General features: G+C 49.1%; 1 protein-coding gene across 1 annotated transcript in view; it reads right to left on the bottom strand.

The window, feature by feature from the left end:
* Ranbp2 (RAN binding protein 2) overlaps window positions 1-16,213 on the bottom strand; it is a 531,879-nt gene that overhangs the window by 363,576 nt on the left and 152,090 nt on the right. The window lies entirely within an intron of this gene.

The raw sequence follows: 16,213 nt of genomic DNA, 5'->3' as shown, positions 1-16,213 counted from the left end.
AATCCAGGACCACCTGCCCAGAGGTGGTCCTGGCCACATCAGGCCGGGCTCTCTTATATCAACTATTAATCAAGAGAATGTTCCATGGAGTTTCCTCCTGGCCAGGGTGACACAGGCAATTCCTCGATTGCTAGTCGTTTTTCCCAGGTGACTCTACTTTATGGCAGGCTGGCAAAAACTGCCCATCACACCCATAAACAAACTAGTGTAACCACCTTCTGATCATTCTGAGCATCAGGACCAGCTCAAACCCTCTCCTTTTCCCCAAGGCCTTAAGATGACATCAATTGCCTTTACCCAGGATGCGCTCCACAAACAGCACAGCAGCACTACAGGAGAGCAGCTGGCACTCCTGCCTTCATATGAAAAAAAAAAAAAATGTCCCTCAGCCCTTCTCATTGGTCTGCAGTCCAGCCTTATTCATCTGGGCACTCCAGTCTCAGAGCACAGCAAGGTCTGCTGCGTTAATAAGAACGGAGCTATGCTGTAACAGGGTAGTCCTTTGGATATTTCTCTCAATAAAGTTTTGCAAAGATCTACACTGTAGGACATAAATCTAGGAGGAGCTCCTGGGCTGGCAAAAATGCATGAGTCTCTAGATGCATTTAGCACTGTATCCTCAGTATAAGTATGGGCGAAGGACTCGAAGGCCTGGGTGAGGTGTCCTACCCATCATGGTAAAGCACTCTTCTCTAAAGCACATTGCCACCACCCAGATGCCCATCCCCATGGAAGCTCATCAGCAAGCCATCTCAAGGGTTAGAAATAATGACTTTTGGATACACATTTGACTTTCAATACGGCTGACATCCTTCCACTCTCATCACTTATACTGTCCTCTGTATTACTTTCGATCTTCTTGACGTTCACTACCTGCTAGTACAGTAGTCACGAATGACAGACGTCCTGGCCTTAGATGATCTTAGACACAGTTGCTGAGGTTCTAGGAATAAGTGTCAATTCGGCTCTTGGTGACTGTCTATTAAGTTTAGGGTCTTTCTTGAACATCTACTAGAGGTTGGTCATGCCACCAAAGTAGATGGAACAGAAGATGGATACTAAGAAGATTCGATGCACAGCTGCCATCAACCTCTATAGAATCCTTAGGGTGCTCAGAAACACTTGGGTAGGTAGTTATCAGCCTGGTGAACAAGGACCAGAAGTAGATAGGCTATAATAGGTGAGTTGCCTAGATGGCCCCCCAGAACACAGCATTTGTCCTACCAGATGCTTGGATGAAGTGAGGCACCGTAGAAACTACAGCTGAGACCCCAGCCAGCAGCTCCGCCAACGACACACTCCCTACTTGTATCAGACACACGCAATTCCTGCTCAAGCTGGGGAGTGTAAAGGCAGGGGCGCCAGGGCAACCCTACAGGGACATCATTTGCTGAGACTACGATGCAGCTGTACTTTACCTCTGCCCAAATTATTGACCCCTAGCTCGCCCTGAACTTCCACTACCAGGTCCGTGCCCTGGGGAGCTCCATCTATGAGGTGGAATGGAGGGCCCCAGTGGAGGACCCAGGTGGGACCAAGGGCAGTGCCAGCAGAATAGAGAGCATGGGAGCAGATGGAGTCCTGAGTGAAAGTGTGTTGTTAGCATGACCATGGCCGTGTCAAGGACGCTAATGCCTCAAGCCCATGGGAATGGCAAGTCCTTCCCCTAGTCAAATGTGGATGCTGACGATGTGTGCAGCTTCCTCCTCTTGGATGACTGCAGCCTAAGACTGCGCTCTTACAGGGACACCTGCCAAGATGAGCAACCCGCCCCCTCCTTCGGCTGCTTATAATAAATCCGCCCCCTTGTTCAGCTGTATACAATAGACCGCTGAGTTTCTGGGCTGCTGGTGCATCCCCATCAGTGCGCATGGCCTACTAATCCCAGCTATTCCTGTAGGTGTGTTTGTGTTCCTTTGTCCCCTACCACCCTGGCACGTCAGTTCCAAAGCCACTGTCCTAGTTAGGGATTCTGCTGTGATGAAGCTCTGTGACCAAAAACAACTTGGGGAGGAATGGTTTTACTCAGCTTACACTTCAACACCATAGTCCGTCGTCCAAGGAAGTCAGACAGGAACTCAAACAGGGCAGGAACCTGGAGGCAGGAGCTGATGCAGAGGCCATGGAGGGGTGTTGCTTACTGGCTTGCTTCCCCTGACTTGCCCAGCCTGCTTTCTTATAGAACCCAGGATCACCAGCATCAGGGATGGCACCACCCACAGTGAGCTGGGGCCTCCCCATCAACAACTAATTTTTTAAAAATACACTGTAGACTTGCATACAGACCAATCTGATGGAGGAGGCCCTTTCTCAAATGAGAGTATCTCTTTCTTTCGAGCTTACATCAGAAAACTAGCCAGCACAGCTATGCACTTCTTGGACAGAGAGGGTTGCAAATGGTGAGGACAAACTTGGTGCCTCTGTGGAAAAAAAACTATGTCCCCTGCCCTACCTCTCCATCACATGGCCTTCAAATGGAGAGGATTAAACAGTCCTTGCATTTCCTGCATTAATCGGACCTTACCCTGCCTACTGCTAGTCATAGCTTTGGTCCTTGTAAAACATAATGACAATCTGTGACCTACTATAAGGTGCTATTAAAACATCATAAATCAGAAACCACCCTCAGGACACCTAGTCTACCCAGTGTCGGGGCTTCTGGCCTGCCTCACTCATACTCAGGACACTTAACACCAGCCTGCAGCTGGTTAAAATCACTTAACACAAAGCCTGCCTTGTGTGGGTGAGAACAACACTGGGTATGGTTAGTGGTCATTGAAGTGTGGCTCCTAGGAAATGAACATTGCTTTCTTATCATTATTCTTTCACAAAACTGTAAGTTGGGGACTGTTGTGCATATAGAAAGAATATGTTTCAGAGGGCTGTGGAAATCTCTGCTGTGAAAGCTCGCATGTGCCCCTATGTTTTACAGCCATTGCCTGAGGTCAGACATATTCCAGGTGTCCTTCCAGAATTACAGCCTGGCAGTGTATGCACTCTCTGCCTGCCTGGCGGGCCCAGGTGCCACAGCTGTCTCCATATCCCAGGGAGGCAAGACTTTCTAACCAGACACTGCTCGCTTCATAACCCTCACAAAACAAGGACGTTGGCCATGGGGAACTCATGAATCTTTAAGCTGGACATGGTATCCTATGGTCAGTTGCCCATGACATCTGCCACTAAACACCGTGAAAATCTGGGCACTGGTAAGTCATGGGCAGTGCGTATGTGTGGGATTTGGGAGAAATGAGACGATCCATCGTCATGTGCGTTGTGGGCTGCAGGGGCTCTCAGGTAGGAGGCACAGGTTCCTGCGGCTGCAAACCTGGCTTCCAGCTTCAAGAAACCCATCTAGTGGGCAAGAGAAGAAATCCCCAGGCAGCTTCTAAGGAAAATAAAAGATGTTCCATGACCTTACTCATGAGTCACGCCCTGGTTTGAAGGCTGGTTTCTTAGGTGTGATAGCAGCAGGAAATCGTGGCCCTCAGCAATCAGAGGTAAAGGCAAGGTCACCCTTAGCTGGCTGGCCCAGGCCCTACCAACATAGCCATACAATGAGCACAGGATAGCCAGCCCACATTCTACTACTGATTGAAAAAGAGTGACACAATATTATCTATCTATCTATCTATCTGTGAATACTATTCCTTTCTTCTTAAAGATAATTATTTTAGTGCTTTTTTAAAAAATGGTCTAAGCTAGCCAAACATGGTGACTCATGCCTTTAACTCCAGCACTCGGGAAGCAGAGGCAGGTGGATCTCTGTGAGTTCGAGGCCAGCCTGGTCTACAGAGTGAGTCCAAGACAGCCAAGGCTACACAGAGAAACCCTGTCTCAAACAAACAAACAAACAAACAAAAAACCAACCAACCACCACCAACAACAACAAAGGTCTTTGTTAAAAGTTTAAAAATCAAACAGGGTAATAAAATATGAAGAAGAAAACAAAAGGGAATCTTAATTCTCTCACCCAGAAGTAACTATTATTAATTTGCAGTAGTCAAGCAGACTTTTTAAGGTCACCAAACTTATGTAACATGATAGTCAGGGAACCGTGATCCTTTTGTCATACAACTGCCCCAACTTCCAATTAGCCGAGAGGCTGTGGGTAGCTGTAAGTGTGAGCAAAGTCCTTGGAATTTTTCCAGTAAAGAGGTCTGCTGCTTCTTAAAGGAATGCAGCATCCGTGGAAGACAAGACAAGAGCGCAGCCTTAAAGCTGTTCTCTTTGGGGAACAGTAACCGCCAAAGCCATCTCACTTGAGCAGTTAAAGATCGTAAGGCAGAGGCTATGCTTTGTAGGAAGCACAGATGGCTCAGGACAGACCCATGCGCTCTTAAGAGCCCCTGTTCCTGGTAGGACCTGGGCTAATGTAGACATGCTCATATGTCTGTTGTCCCAGGTGTGTCACCATCCCAAAGAACAGCCCCGACTGCAGGTGCCAGCAGGAATCTGGGTGATTCCAAGGAGCCCCTCTCTGTGAGGTGAGTGAGGCTGGGAGTGCCGGGTGGCGCTGCCAGGATGCACGCTGAGCACATCTTACCTGGAGTGGAGGACTGCCAGGAGGAGGGCGTTGTGTCCTCAAAGACACCGAACACTTGGCAGCCCTCCCAAATGGCTGGTTCCTCATGCTTGAGGATTAGAGCGTCCAGCAGCAAGGCGGAGATGTGCAGTGGGACAGATCCAGGCTGGGGATCTCTAGTTCACTTGAATTGCCTTTTCTTTGGGCAGAAGAGAGCACAGAACAGAACAATTGCTCACAGGGCAACACCTGCCCTAGGCATCCATGCTTCTACTTTTAGAGGGTTAGGCACTCTGGGCACCTGACTAAATTGAACTACACAACATTTGTCCCTAAGCCACAAAGCACATGGCAGGGTTTGCTTCCTTCCTTATATTCCACTGATTGTACAGACCACATTTCCTTTATCCATTTGGGACCCACGATCTTTGAAATAAATTATGTCTCGTTTAAAAAAAAAAAAATTAGCTGTATTATTTTCCAATCATTTTCCCCTGGAATTCTAGGTGGCTGGTGTTTATGATGCCCAGATAGAGCAAATTTTATTCATTCCACCAACTTTTCACCTGGCTTTCGTGAGGTCTCAAAGCAACCCTTTCCAGGATTTTAATGTTAGCGGGTTTCAGGCTTTAAAACTTTAATTTTATTGTGGTACCAGTATAGTGCAGGTCTAAGTACTTTGGCATCATTGGAGGGCTCTTGATGTACAGATAAATAAACCATGGCATTCCAACCATGACAGCATTGGAACGCACGTGGAACACCTAATAAACAGGGTTTTTTTGTGTTTTGGGGGGGAGGGTTTTTTTGTTTTGTTTTGTTTTGGGTTTTTTTTTTTTGCCTGCTTCATTCTTTGGCAAAGCACCCACTAGCCTCTCCCAGAGCCTCTGGAGGAGGGTTCAGCCACACACATTGTGCTTTGTATGATTCTTTGTTCCCAGATAAAACCCCACCCCCATGCCATCAGAAGGTGAGGTTTCCATGCAAACAGGCAATGCCACACATGCATACAGCCACAACTCCCTACGGTCAGAGGCTCCGAGATGCACTAATTGAAAGCAAGACAGACCTTTAAAAATCACCAAACTGATGCAACTGCCCCAATTCCAATTAGGCAGAAATGCTATGGGTCGTCCCCGCCCCGCCCCCCAGGCTGTCATCGACATAGGCAGCAAGGGAGATTTCACTAAGCCTGGCTCTGTAGTCAGTAGCCGCCTCTGTCCTTGTGCTGACTCAGTGGCGTCTAGGGCATCTGGACCTGGCTCTGTGGCCCAGCTCTTCTCTCTGCACAACAGGACCTGCAGCCCATCTCTTCTATCCCTGGACCTGAGCTGCTCCTGTCTCTGCTCTGATGGCCTTTCTGCCCCCACCCCCAACTCTGACACTTAACACTACAAGGCTAGGCAGACATAGTAGCAGGGAAATCTTACCTACCAAGGGCATGAATGTCCCAGCTCCTTCCTAGTGTAGGAAATGGTCCTATGGTCCATCCCACTGACAGACGAATGGCAGTCCCGTTAGGTTAGGCACAACAGGGGCAGCTCCCACCAACATTGTCACCGGCGAACTATTTTCACGTTTGAAAGAGAACACCATTCTTCTGGTTCCATGTGCACGCTGCCGATCCAAGTCTTCTCAAGCCCCTCACTTTAAAGTCCTTCCTCTTCTTACCATCTGTGAAAGTCCGACCTCTTTTTACCCCACTTGAAAAGTGAGGTCACTAAGGCACAGGGAGCAGAAATGACTCCTGCAAGGGGACTGACTGCTCAGGGCGGTCTCTTATCCATCTTGACCCGGCCCAGCAGCATCTCTCCAGGGGAGTGAAAACACCAACATGCAGGCAAGGCCAACCCAGGCAGCACTGTGTTCTGTCATTCAACACAATCAAAAGATGCCACCATCTTTTTTTTTTTTTTAAAGTTCTAATTAGCACATAATAATTATACAGATTTGTGGAGTACAGAATGGTATTTAATGGTGTCATAGGTCAGGGTGGTTGGCATGTCCATCATGTCAGTCAGACGTTTATCATCTCTTTGTATTGGGAACATTTGACTCCGAGCGCGCTTTGGGTTCAACCTGTTGTCATCAACCACAGCTGCCCATCCATACAGTGGAACACTAGCCTCTTCCTCCTGTCTTGTCGCTGCATTGAAGCCCAGTCTTCGCTCTGAAATTTTTGTGCAGAAGACAGGAAGCAAGTTTACCCAATCCTGGGTGACTGTTAGAACCACGCCGGTTGGGGATCCTCTAGGCTAGTTACAGCCTGTGTCAGCAAGGGCTGTCCTACTTTCCTGTTTGTAAATCAGTCCCTGGGTCAGTCAGGGCAAGTGCCTCATGCGTGCTAGGTACCCTGCACTGAGCTACAGCCCCCACCTTTTCTATTCCTTTTCTATGAAGTGTATTGAACAGTCGACAATGGCTTCAGCTACTCCACCTTGAAGAAGGGGCCGGGTGGGAAAGAGGGCAGAGGGTAACTGCATTATATTATAATCTGCCTCTGTTAGCGAGCGGTTTAGCTGTATGGAGAATGAATGGAGCCAGGAACAGGTTTTACTCTCGGCCTCACTGATTCCCAAGCTCTCAGGAGGGTGTGAGCTATCTCTGTCTTCTGCTCCATCCAGCACAGGCCCTGGGGTGATACAAAGCAGATCCATCTCTGGGGTCCTGGCTGAGTTTGCAAGGTATCATGGCCTCCCCGAGTCCTTCCTGTTACCATACTTGCAAAGAGAACGCTCTTTCAAACCGGTGGAACAAGACTCTCATTTTGACAGGAAGGATCCAAATCTTCAAGTTCCTTGCTTCATGTTGGGACTCGAATTTAAGATAGAAAAACAAAGCGCTCTCTGAAGGGCAACACATAATGGCTATTTATAGTCTGCTCCATCCGGGTCATCTGTGTGAAGCAACACCTGTGCTGGGTTATTTCTGACAGTGGGGGCAGATGGGGAGGCCTAGCCCCAGGATTAGGGGTACATCTACTTATGAAATACAAACAAATCAAATCCTGTCCACTCAAATTCCGAGAGCCTGGGGCACAGGTGGTTTGTGTGTGTGTGTGTGTGTGTGTGTGTGTGTGTGTGTGTGTGTGTGTGTGTGTGTGTGTGTGTGTCTGCTATCAAGTGATCTTAACACATTGTCCCATTTGGTTCCTGGAGTGTGAACCCTTCGTGGGAAGTGTGGTACCAGGAAGTTAAGCTACCCTGATATTGAAAGGGTCAAGAAGAAAGTGGGAATGTACCAGAAGCAAAAAGTTTCGGAAGCTGTCATGGGTCATGGTGTGGGTTATGGGTCACGGTGTGGGTGCGGGGCGAAGGAGAAACCTAGCCTCTCCAGCCTCAGTCTGAGCACGAGCAGCAAAAGAGAGGAGAGAGTGGGCACACTGATCCTGATCCTTGTGATTTCCGTGGTTTTCACAAGGTTGTAGATGACACGGATGTGATGAGGCCACACCCACAGCACTTGGAGCCCGCCCCTTCTCTAACTGGAACCTCTTGCCCTCCAGAGCCCAGCCTTAGCTGCCTTGCCCTCTGGCTCTGGGACTCCTACTAACAAAACTCTAAAAAGGAAGAAACACTAAGTGGCTCTTCACTTGTGCCTCAACAGTCCCCACCGAGTGTAGGACATTCCCAAAGCATTCCTGATATTGTATTCATAGAGAAAAATCGCTCTCTCTGCTCCTCCATAGACTCTATGGGGTGTGTAGGGAGTGGCCAGTGCCTCTGTGGCAGTGCTGGGTGGTAGAAAGAGAGGTCTGCATGTGACTGAGCATCTGCCAGCAACGGGGGCCATGCAGTGCTCACCAAACAGCCTGGGGGTGTTCAAGGAAGTTCCCTCCGACTGCTGTTGTCCCCTCTGTGTGGCAGCCTTGCCAAATCCCATACTCACCGAGTGACTTACTGAGTAGCTGGGTCTCCTTGCTGGAGGAGGCTACCAGGACCAAGATCCCAACACACAGGGACAGAGGCCACACAAAAGCTACTGCTCTCTGAATCTGTGCATAAAAGATCCGACAGATTTTGTTGAGAGTGACCACATAAGACAGCCAGTGAGCAGTTCTGGTTCTGAGAAGGCTGTGGCTGCGATGGCTGTGGGCAGACACTATTATGCTTTAAGCCAGTGGTTCTCAACCCTCCTAATGCTCTGACCCTTTAATACAGTCCCTCCATTGCTTTGTGATGGACAAAGGGGCTGGCAGATAGGCAGACCATGAGAGGTAAGTACTGCATGCCCATACACAGACAGAGAGAGGAAAGGGGAGGGGAGGGGAGGGGAGGGAGGGAGGGAGGGAGGGAGGGAGCAGCATGTAACAACACTAAAGTACAACAACAAACTGCATATACAACAGTTACTCTATGAGATTGTAATGGAACTGAGACCTTCCTGTGGCCCGGTGGCATTGCAGCCACGATACCCTTGCAGCAAACGCATTCTTCATGTGTTTGTGGTGACCTTGGTATAAACAAACCTATGGTGGTGCCAACTGTGTAACAGAAAACGCATAATAAAATTATCTACAGCACTTCACAGTAGCTGATGGTAATGAGCTACTCTGTTACTTAAGTACTTATTATATTAACTTTTAATTGTTGCTTTGGAATGCACCTGCTTTACTTATCAAAGAACGAGGTGGCTAGGCTATTGAGAGTGTGAACCGCTCTTGCAGAGGACCCAAGTTCAGTTCCTAACATCCATGTCTGGAGGCTCATAATTGCCTGTAACTCTGGCTCCTGGAGGGTCCGATGCTCTTTACGGCTTTCGTGAGAGTCCACACTCATTTGCACACACACTGCACACTCACACACATACTCATATACATACTCACATAGACACACACACACAACTAAAATAAATCTTTAAATTAAAGAAATGCAACTGACTCTAAAGCAATGTTTAGTGTTGCACCGACATCAGGCTTGCACACCCTGCATTCACTGTGTCTCTTCCCAACACAGTTTTGCTTGTGTTTTCTGTATTTCCACTTATTCTCTTCACCGTGGCCCCGGGAGCAGTAGGCTGCACCACACATGCTGTGTGCTGGGCTGTACCTTTTAGGGTTGGGCAAGAGCAGTGTATGACACCCGCATACAGATAACTTCTTCAGAACATCCCCATTGTGATCTGTGGGCGTGTACTTGTGTGTTTCCAAGTACAAGTGTCTGTTGAGAACACATGCCCTGTAGCCCCTGGGAGACAGCAGAAGCCGGATAAGCCCTCCCCGCTCTGAGATCATCACCCAGATCTTTCTGGATGCAGACCTCAGTGCAGTGATAAACGATGGTGCCTGGTGCTCTACCTCATGTGGTGTGCTTTGAACTTCTCAGTGCCTCCACGTACTCCGTGCTCAAGTGTTTCTGCCTCAGCTTCATTCTCTGTCCCTCTAAGACTCTGCTTGGTGACACTGCCAAGTTTTTTTTTGCTTGTTTTTTATTTTTGTTTGTTTGTTTGTTTTGTGGTGTTTTGTTTTGTTTGTTTTGTTTGTTTTGGTTGGTTTTCTGTTTTTGCTCTGGGCCATCCCTAGCCACTTGGCCATGAGAGTCTTTTTCTATCAGAACCATGGGTGGCCTCACTTGCCACAGGGCCCAGTAAGAAACAGAAGGAATGGAGGCTCCTGGTTCATTGGAGACCTATGCCTGAGGTACACTGTCACACCAAGCATGATATGAGGACCCTTCCCCGGAGGGTCCAGTGGAGGAAATGATGCAGATTTTTCCAAACACAAGAAAGGGAGGATGGGCTGGGCGGTGGTGGTGCACACCTTTAATCCCAGCATCCAGGAGGCAGAGGCAGGCCGATCTCTGTGAGTCCAAGGCCAGCCTGGTCTACTGAGAAACCTTGTCTCAAAAAAAAAAAAAAAAAAAAAAAAGGGAGGAGGAGAATAAGAGGGGAAATAAAGGGAAGATGGATTCATTTCTGCACCACTGAGCAGTGATACCACCAAGAATCAATCAGAAACATTTTTACTTGCTGTGCCAACGAACCCCAGCTTCTGGCAGGAACGAAAGTCTATCTGTGTTAGAGAGAACTGGGGGGCCTTTGGGAGATCAGAGGATCCTAAAGCTCGGGGAGGCCACCAGCAGCCTCCCCTCAGGCTCCTCCTTTGGTAGAAAGCTTGGGAGGTGGAGGAGGGAGGACCTAGCCTTGCATCTGCCTCCCACACATTGCTGGCTGCCCACACCTGGCCTTGCTCCACAGAGGAGCTGGGTGAGCCCCGCTGCAGACCTCACCTCTTTCCTATCGGACATGGCCACCTAAGGGAGTCACAGGGCTGGGGGGATGCAGGGATGGCCAGACCTCTGCTTCCAGTCACTGCAACATGATGAGGACAAGAAGAACCGCATTCTGTTGCCTAATGCGGGAACTCAAGTGAGTAGAGCAGAGAAAGCTAAAATACGGAGGCAACCTTGGCCCACACACATTAAAAAAAGTGACTCTGCGCGTTTGCCCATCCTGTGTCAGTTGATAGATGTGGGATAGGATGTACCCAAGGTGGTACCCATGGCACCCCCTCTTCATTCAGGGGTAGCCCAGCAGGCTAGAAGATCGTGGAATGGCAGAGACTGGGCTGTCTTGGGTGACTGGCAGGAGGGATAGTCACCTTCAGAGAACCGAGACAAGCTGCCAGTCAAGATGCAAAGTCTGAGGAGAGGATTTGGGACGATGTGCCTAAACTTCTATATAATTTAGTGTTTGCATAATGCCTATATAATTTAGTGCATTTCTCCTCAGACAGGAACCCTGTCTTTCTCTGATCCACAGTCTGTAAGACAGCTGCGTGAACAATTTTATAGCAGCTATACAGAAACATGGATGGATATGTTGGCTTTATTTTTTTATTTTTTTAACAATTAGACTTTATTATACAACGTAGCTATCTTACATAAGAGGGAAAAAAGGTTAAAAGAAAACAAGAGTGAACCTTTTGGTATCTGTTCTGAGACAAGACCCGCCTAGACTGTCTTCACCTGGGATATTGTCCACAGTCCTTCTACATGGATGCATGTATGGATAAACATAATTAAGGATACTGCAGAATATAGATGAGGGATGCTGCTGGACGGCAGACTTAGGCAGAGAGAGGCCTCGCTAAGTCCGTCTTTCTTTCTGTGTTCCTGGGGCTTAGTTAAACATTGAGTTCTGCACTGTGCTCCCAGGTGACAACTGAGACTATGTTTCTCATGCCTCAATGCGCTCACACGCATCAGATGCGGTGGAAATGCAGACCCCCAAACAGCAGGTCTGGGCAGAGAGATGCTGATGATGCGGGGCCTAGGGTTCCACCTGGAGCATGGGAACACGTGGGTCAGTGTGACATTCTGGTCTGGCCTATGTGTTTATACCTTGTCTGACTATCCAAGCTGACATCAGAGTCCTGGAAGAAGAGGTTTGTGCTGGTGGCGTGCTGAATCTCAGGCATTGCCTAGTAGCTCACACTAAGGGGATCAAGCTCTTCCTCCCAACCTGAGAGGGTGGCACGCAGATATGTCACGGCGTCCACTGTCCTCATCCCATCACCTCGGCAGGGGTCCCAAACCCTGTCTCATTGTGCCATCCTTAATCATAGTTATCACTCAGCTGGCTAAGGAGCCAAGTTATTCCAGTTTTATAGAGAAGGGCCCTGATGCTCCTCAAATAGGGTTGAAAAGGCAGCAGGCAAGGGGAGGGCGGAACACTGAAGCAGAGCTCCTTGCTCTTGCAGACCTCTGTGGAGTCCTGTATCTGGACCTAGAGCTTGTCCGCTCAGTGGACTGTGGCCAGTGGTGAGAACAGATGCTGGATGAACTATGTGTGTTCGGATCCAAACTTTGCTCACTACTGTGCAGCCTTGGGCAAGTTACTCAGCTTGTCTGTGTTGGGCCACTGCATGAATAACATGGAATCATAGGAGCCCCTTCTGCATAGGGGTGGTGAGATGAAATAACTTAACATGCAGTAAGTAAATAATAGGCTTGGTCTAGACCACTATAGAAATGACACACTCTACCACCACCACCACCACCACCCTGAGTTCCAGTGCCACCCATAGATGAGGCTGTGACACGAGAAGAGGACAGCCCCAGCCTCAGAGAGCCAGTGGCCACATGTGTGTGTCCCCAAAGGCCCCACAGCAGCACAGAGATAAGTGGGATCTATGTGCCCACCTAGAAGAAACCATCTAGCACCTGAGAAAGCCGTGGTATGTTCCCTGCTTACCCTGTCCTGCTGAGAGCTGAAGCCACAAGCCTCCTCCATCAGTCCCTTATGAGGAGGAATGTGCTCTCCTGTGTCCCTGGCCTTCTCCATGAGGTCCTGTGGACAAAGCTCGGCACCGAGGTGCATTCAGCCTGGGAAGTTCACTGTGAGAAAGAGAGCCTATGAGGAGGAACACCTTTGTCAATGTCTGCCCCGTTCCCAAGGTCTCCAGCCGGGATGTCATGTATTGAACACACACACACAGGACAGGCAGGACAGACCTAAGGGCCTCACCATGACATTCCTGCCAGGACTCCGTGGTGCCTTCAGTGCTGGTGACAACCCCAGCACCGTTCTCTGATCTTTCTCTGCCTCCTGCTTCACACAGCAGCTGTCTTATAGGCTATGTGTAGGACAAAAGAGAAGAAGGCGAGAGCCGACCATTATAGGCACTGCTTCTCACAGAGTTGCTCCATCCTGCCACAGCCCTCCTGTCCTGATGGGCTGAACGCTCTGAAACTGTGAGCCAAAATAAACCTTTCTCCTGTGAAATGGTTCCTGTCAGGTATTTCTTCACCACAGTGAGGCCAAGGTAACTAACACAAACTGGTCACCAGCCCACTGCAACTTCCTGCCTTCCTCACACTCACACTCACACTCAGGCCCCAAAGGGGGCAGAGTCCTTTGACAGAAGCCCAGCTATTCATAAGTTAGTTACGAACGCTCATCCGTGGTTCCAGACACTGAAGACGCTACAAGCTTTTTGTTTACTTTTGTCTGTTTGTTTTCCTTTTGACCCTAGTTTTATTGGACACGTCTCTAATGAGCCTTTCAAAAACTGCTCTAGGCTGACACCAAAGTGTGCAGGCCCACAGGCCTTTCCCGTGTTTCAGGGAAGCTCCCAAGACTCTGCTATAATTAGAAGTCAATTAAATAAAAAACCATTAATATGCCTCTTGGAAGGCCTCCAGTACCCAGAGCCTCTGTCTGTATCCACAGTTACTGTGAAAACTCACTCGTCCCTGCTAATCCCTCTGTCCCTAAGCAAGGTCAGAACATTGAACCTGTGGCAGGAGTGTGTGTGTGTGTGCAGGGAAGCCACCCCATGGCTGACCTCAGCTGCCTCACCCCCAGCCCACCCATTAGGGCCATAGCCAGCCTCTCAGCCTATAGGCTGGGCCTCCCTGCCTCCCCTGATGCCTGCCCTAGCTTGTTCCTTGCCAGAAGGAAAACACCCAACAAGTTCACAATTGAGGGCAACCTGGGCACTTTCATCTTGACTCATGGGACTGAGGTGCAAAAGTGTCTGGAAGCTCCGCCATTTCTGGCAGGCCACCCAGTCACAGCAGTGATCTGTGAGAGCAACCCTGAGGTGTCTGAGCCATGTGGTTGAGCCAATAGGAGATCTAGACCCCGTCTCTCTCAAGGCCTTGCCAGTGACCCTGGCCAGGTCTCCCTGGACTCTTGCAGAATGCCCATCTTCAGAAGAAACACACTTCTCCCCGGAGTGAAATAGCTCCGTGGTCTTCTTCTCATCACAAAGTTCACAAAGTGGGACTAAGCCACCCACTCTCATCCTTGGTCCATGGCTGCCTCTATACTTTTTTACTTCCAGCCAAAGACAGTCTCTGCTGTAAGAACAGGATGCCGCTCAGAGCCCACGCCTGTGCATACAGACAGCTTCACAGCCGTAGCCAGGAAGGTCTTCTGTATGAAGTCTTTGTCACTCAGCAGTGGACACTGAGCCCTGCATGATGCTCCAGGCAACTGAAGCATCTATATTCTTGTCCTTGTGCTTGGGGGCCAGACCCAGGGCCCATCCCATATGCTTGGATGGGGGAGGAGGGACAGGTAATATTTTACCACTGGGCTGGCTGCACCCCCAGCCCAGAACTTTCTTGTTCAGTTATTGTGGTGATAAGTAAGAGTGACATCTCAGACCCCTACTTAGATCCCATTTATCCTCCTTAGACAGGAGTGTGGACACTTTTCTGTTCCATGGAGAAGAGGCAAGAGGCTGGACAGGACTGCTCAGGAAGGAAACAGGTCCTGAACACTGTAAATTCCAAGTTCCTCAGATACGGACCCTCCCTGCCTCTCAGCCTGTTTATATCTGGGGTATTTCCGTCCTAAATGTGTGCTCTAGTCCTAGAACCCAGACTGAACAGGACCTTCTACCTGCCGGGATCAGAAAGCAGATGCTGAGCATCCAAACACTCAGGATCTCCCTGACCCTGCCCAATGTATGCAGCTCCTCTCTTCTTTGACTTATTTTCAACGCATAATCCTTTGGCTACTTTTCTCAGTGTCTTTAGGATATTGTGGGGCCGAGTTCTGACAAGTAGGGGGAAAGACAAGAGGATAAGGAGACAGAGGGCAGAAGTGGCTTCCGGGTACCATGTCTGCTTTGAGCCTCCCTACCCAGTATTCTTTTGTGTGCTATTTGTGAATTACTGGTTCCCAATCGTAACAAAAGGGGAATGTGGGATTAAAAAAAAGCTAGGGGGTTCCTGAGGACTCAGTTTGATTTGATATTTATGTAATGAGTGGATTCTGGAAGGTTCCTAGTATGCTTTACCTCTCAAAGAGACTATGCCTTTGTAGTTAGGTTACCCCCAGTGCTAACATCATGGCCATAGTGTGGCACCTGGGGAATCCAGCAGCTCCCATGAGCACAGTATCTCTTGTTAAAATGTATGATAATTAATACTCATACTCCCATAAAATAGCTTGACATGGAAACACAAACCCCAGTTCACAGTGAAAAGGTGAGCAGATAACACTATGGCAGAGCCATGCACTAATGTAGTAGTTGGTGCAAATATGTGAATCCCCGCACAATGGCTATTCTTTATAACATTAAATAACTGTGTGGCCTTGGACAAGTCACTTAGCCTCTATGGCCTCCCATTGCTTCAACTATAAAACTACGTGGCTGAACCACATTATCTGACTCGTCCATTCTAATGGACCTGATGGTCAGTATTCAAGATTCTTGCTGTCCTGGATCCCAACAGGCAGGGCCATCCCAGGGCACCTCATGGTGGAAGCTTGCCCAAAGTTCCTCTTCAAACTGAAGAGCATTGTAAACACTAGCCCCAAGCTCCCAGCTTAACAGCAGGGCCCACGCACTCAGCCTTCCCTCTGGGGGTTCTTTCAGGTTCTTTCTAGGGCGTGGTGTGATGCTGGTGAGGATGCCTGAGCTGGCCTCAGGGTCGTCAGCCTGGAGCTTACCTTAGAGCCTGTCTATTCTGCAGGATGTGCCGTTCCCCGTGCTGTCTGCTGGAAAGTTGCCTTCACCCACTGAGAAGCGGCGAGGATGAAAGCAGCCGCACCACCTAAAACTAGTGCAATATGTCTTTCAGGTGCACTTCCAGGAGATCATGACCTACATGGGGGACTGCAAGTGGATGTCCTGGCTCCCGGTGCTGGTGGTAAGTGGTTCTGAGTACCTGCTCCCATTGAACACTTTCCTCAGCACCTACAGGGCAGTGGCTTTCCCTCCAGCTGCAGCCTTCA

Source organism: Acomys russatus, chromosome 11 (assembly GCF_903995435.1).
Source record: "Acomys russatus chromosome 11, mAcoRus1.1, whole genome shotgun sequence".
Classification (NCBI taxonomy): Eukaryota; Metazoa; Chordata; class Mammalia; order Rodentia; family Muridae; genus Acomys; species Acomys russatus.
Note: the sequence above shows the minus strand (reverse complement) of the source record. Positions and strands in the feature narration are given on the sequence as shown.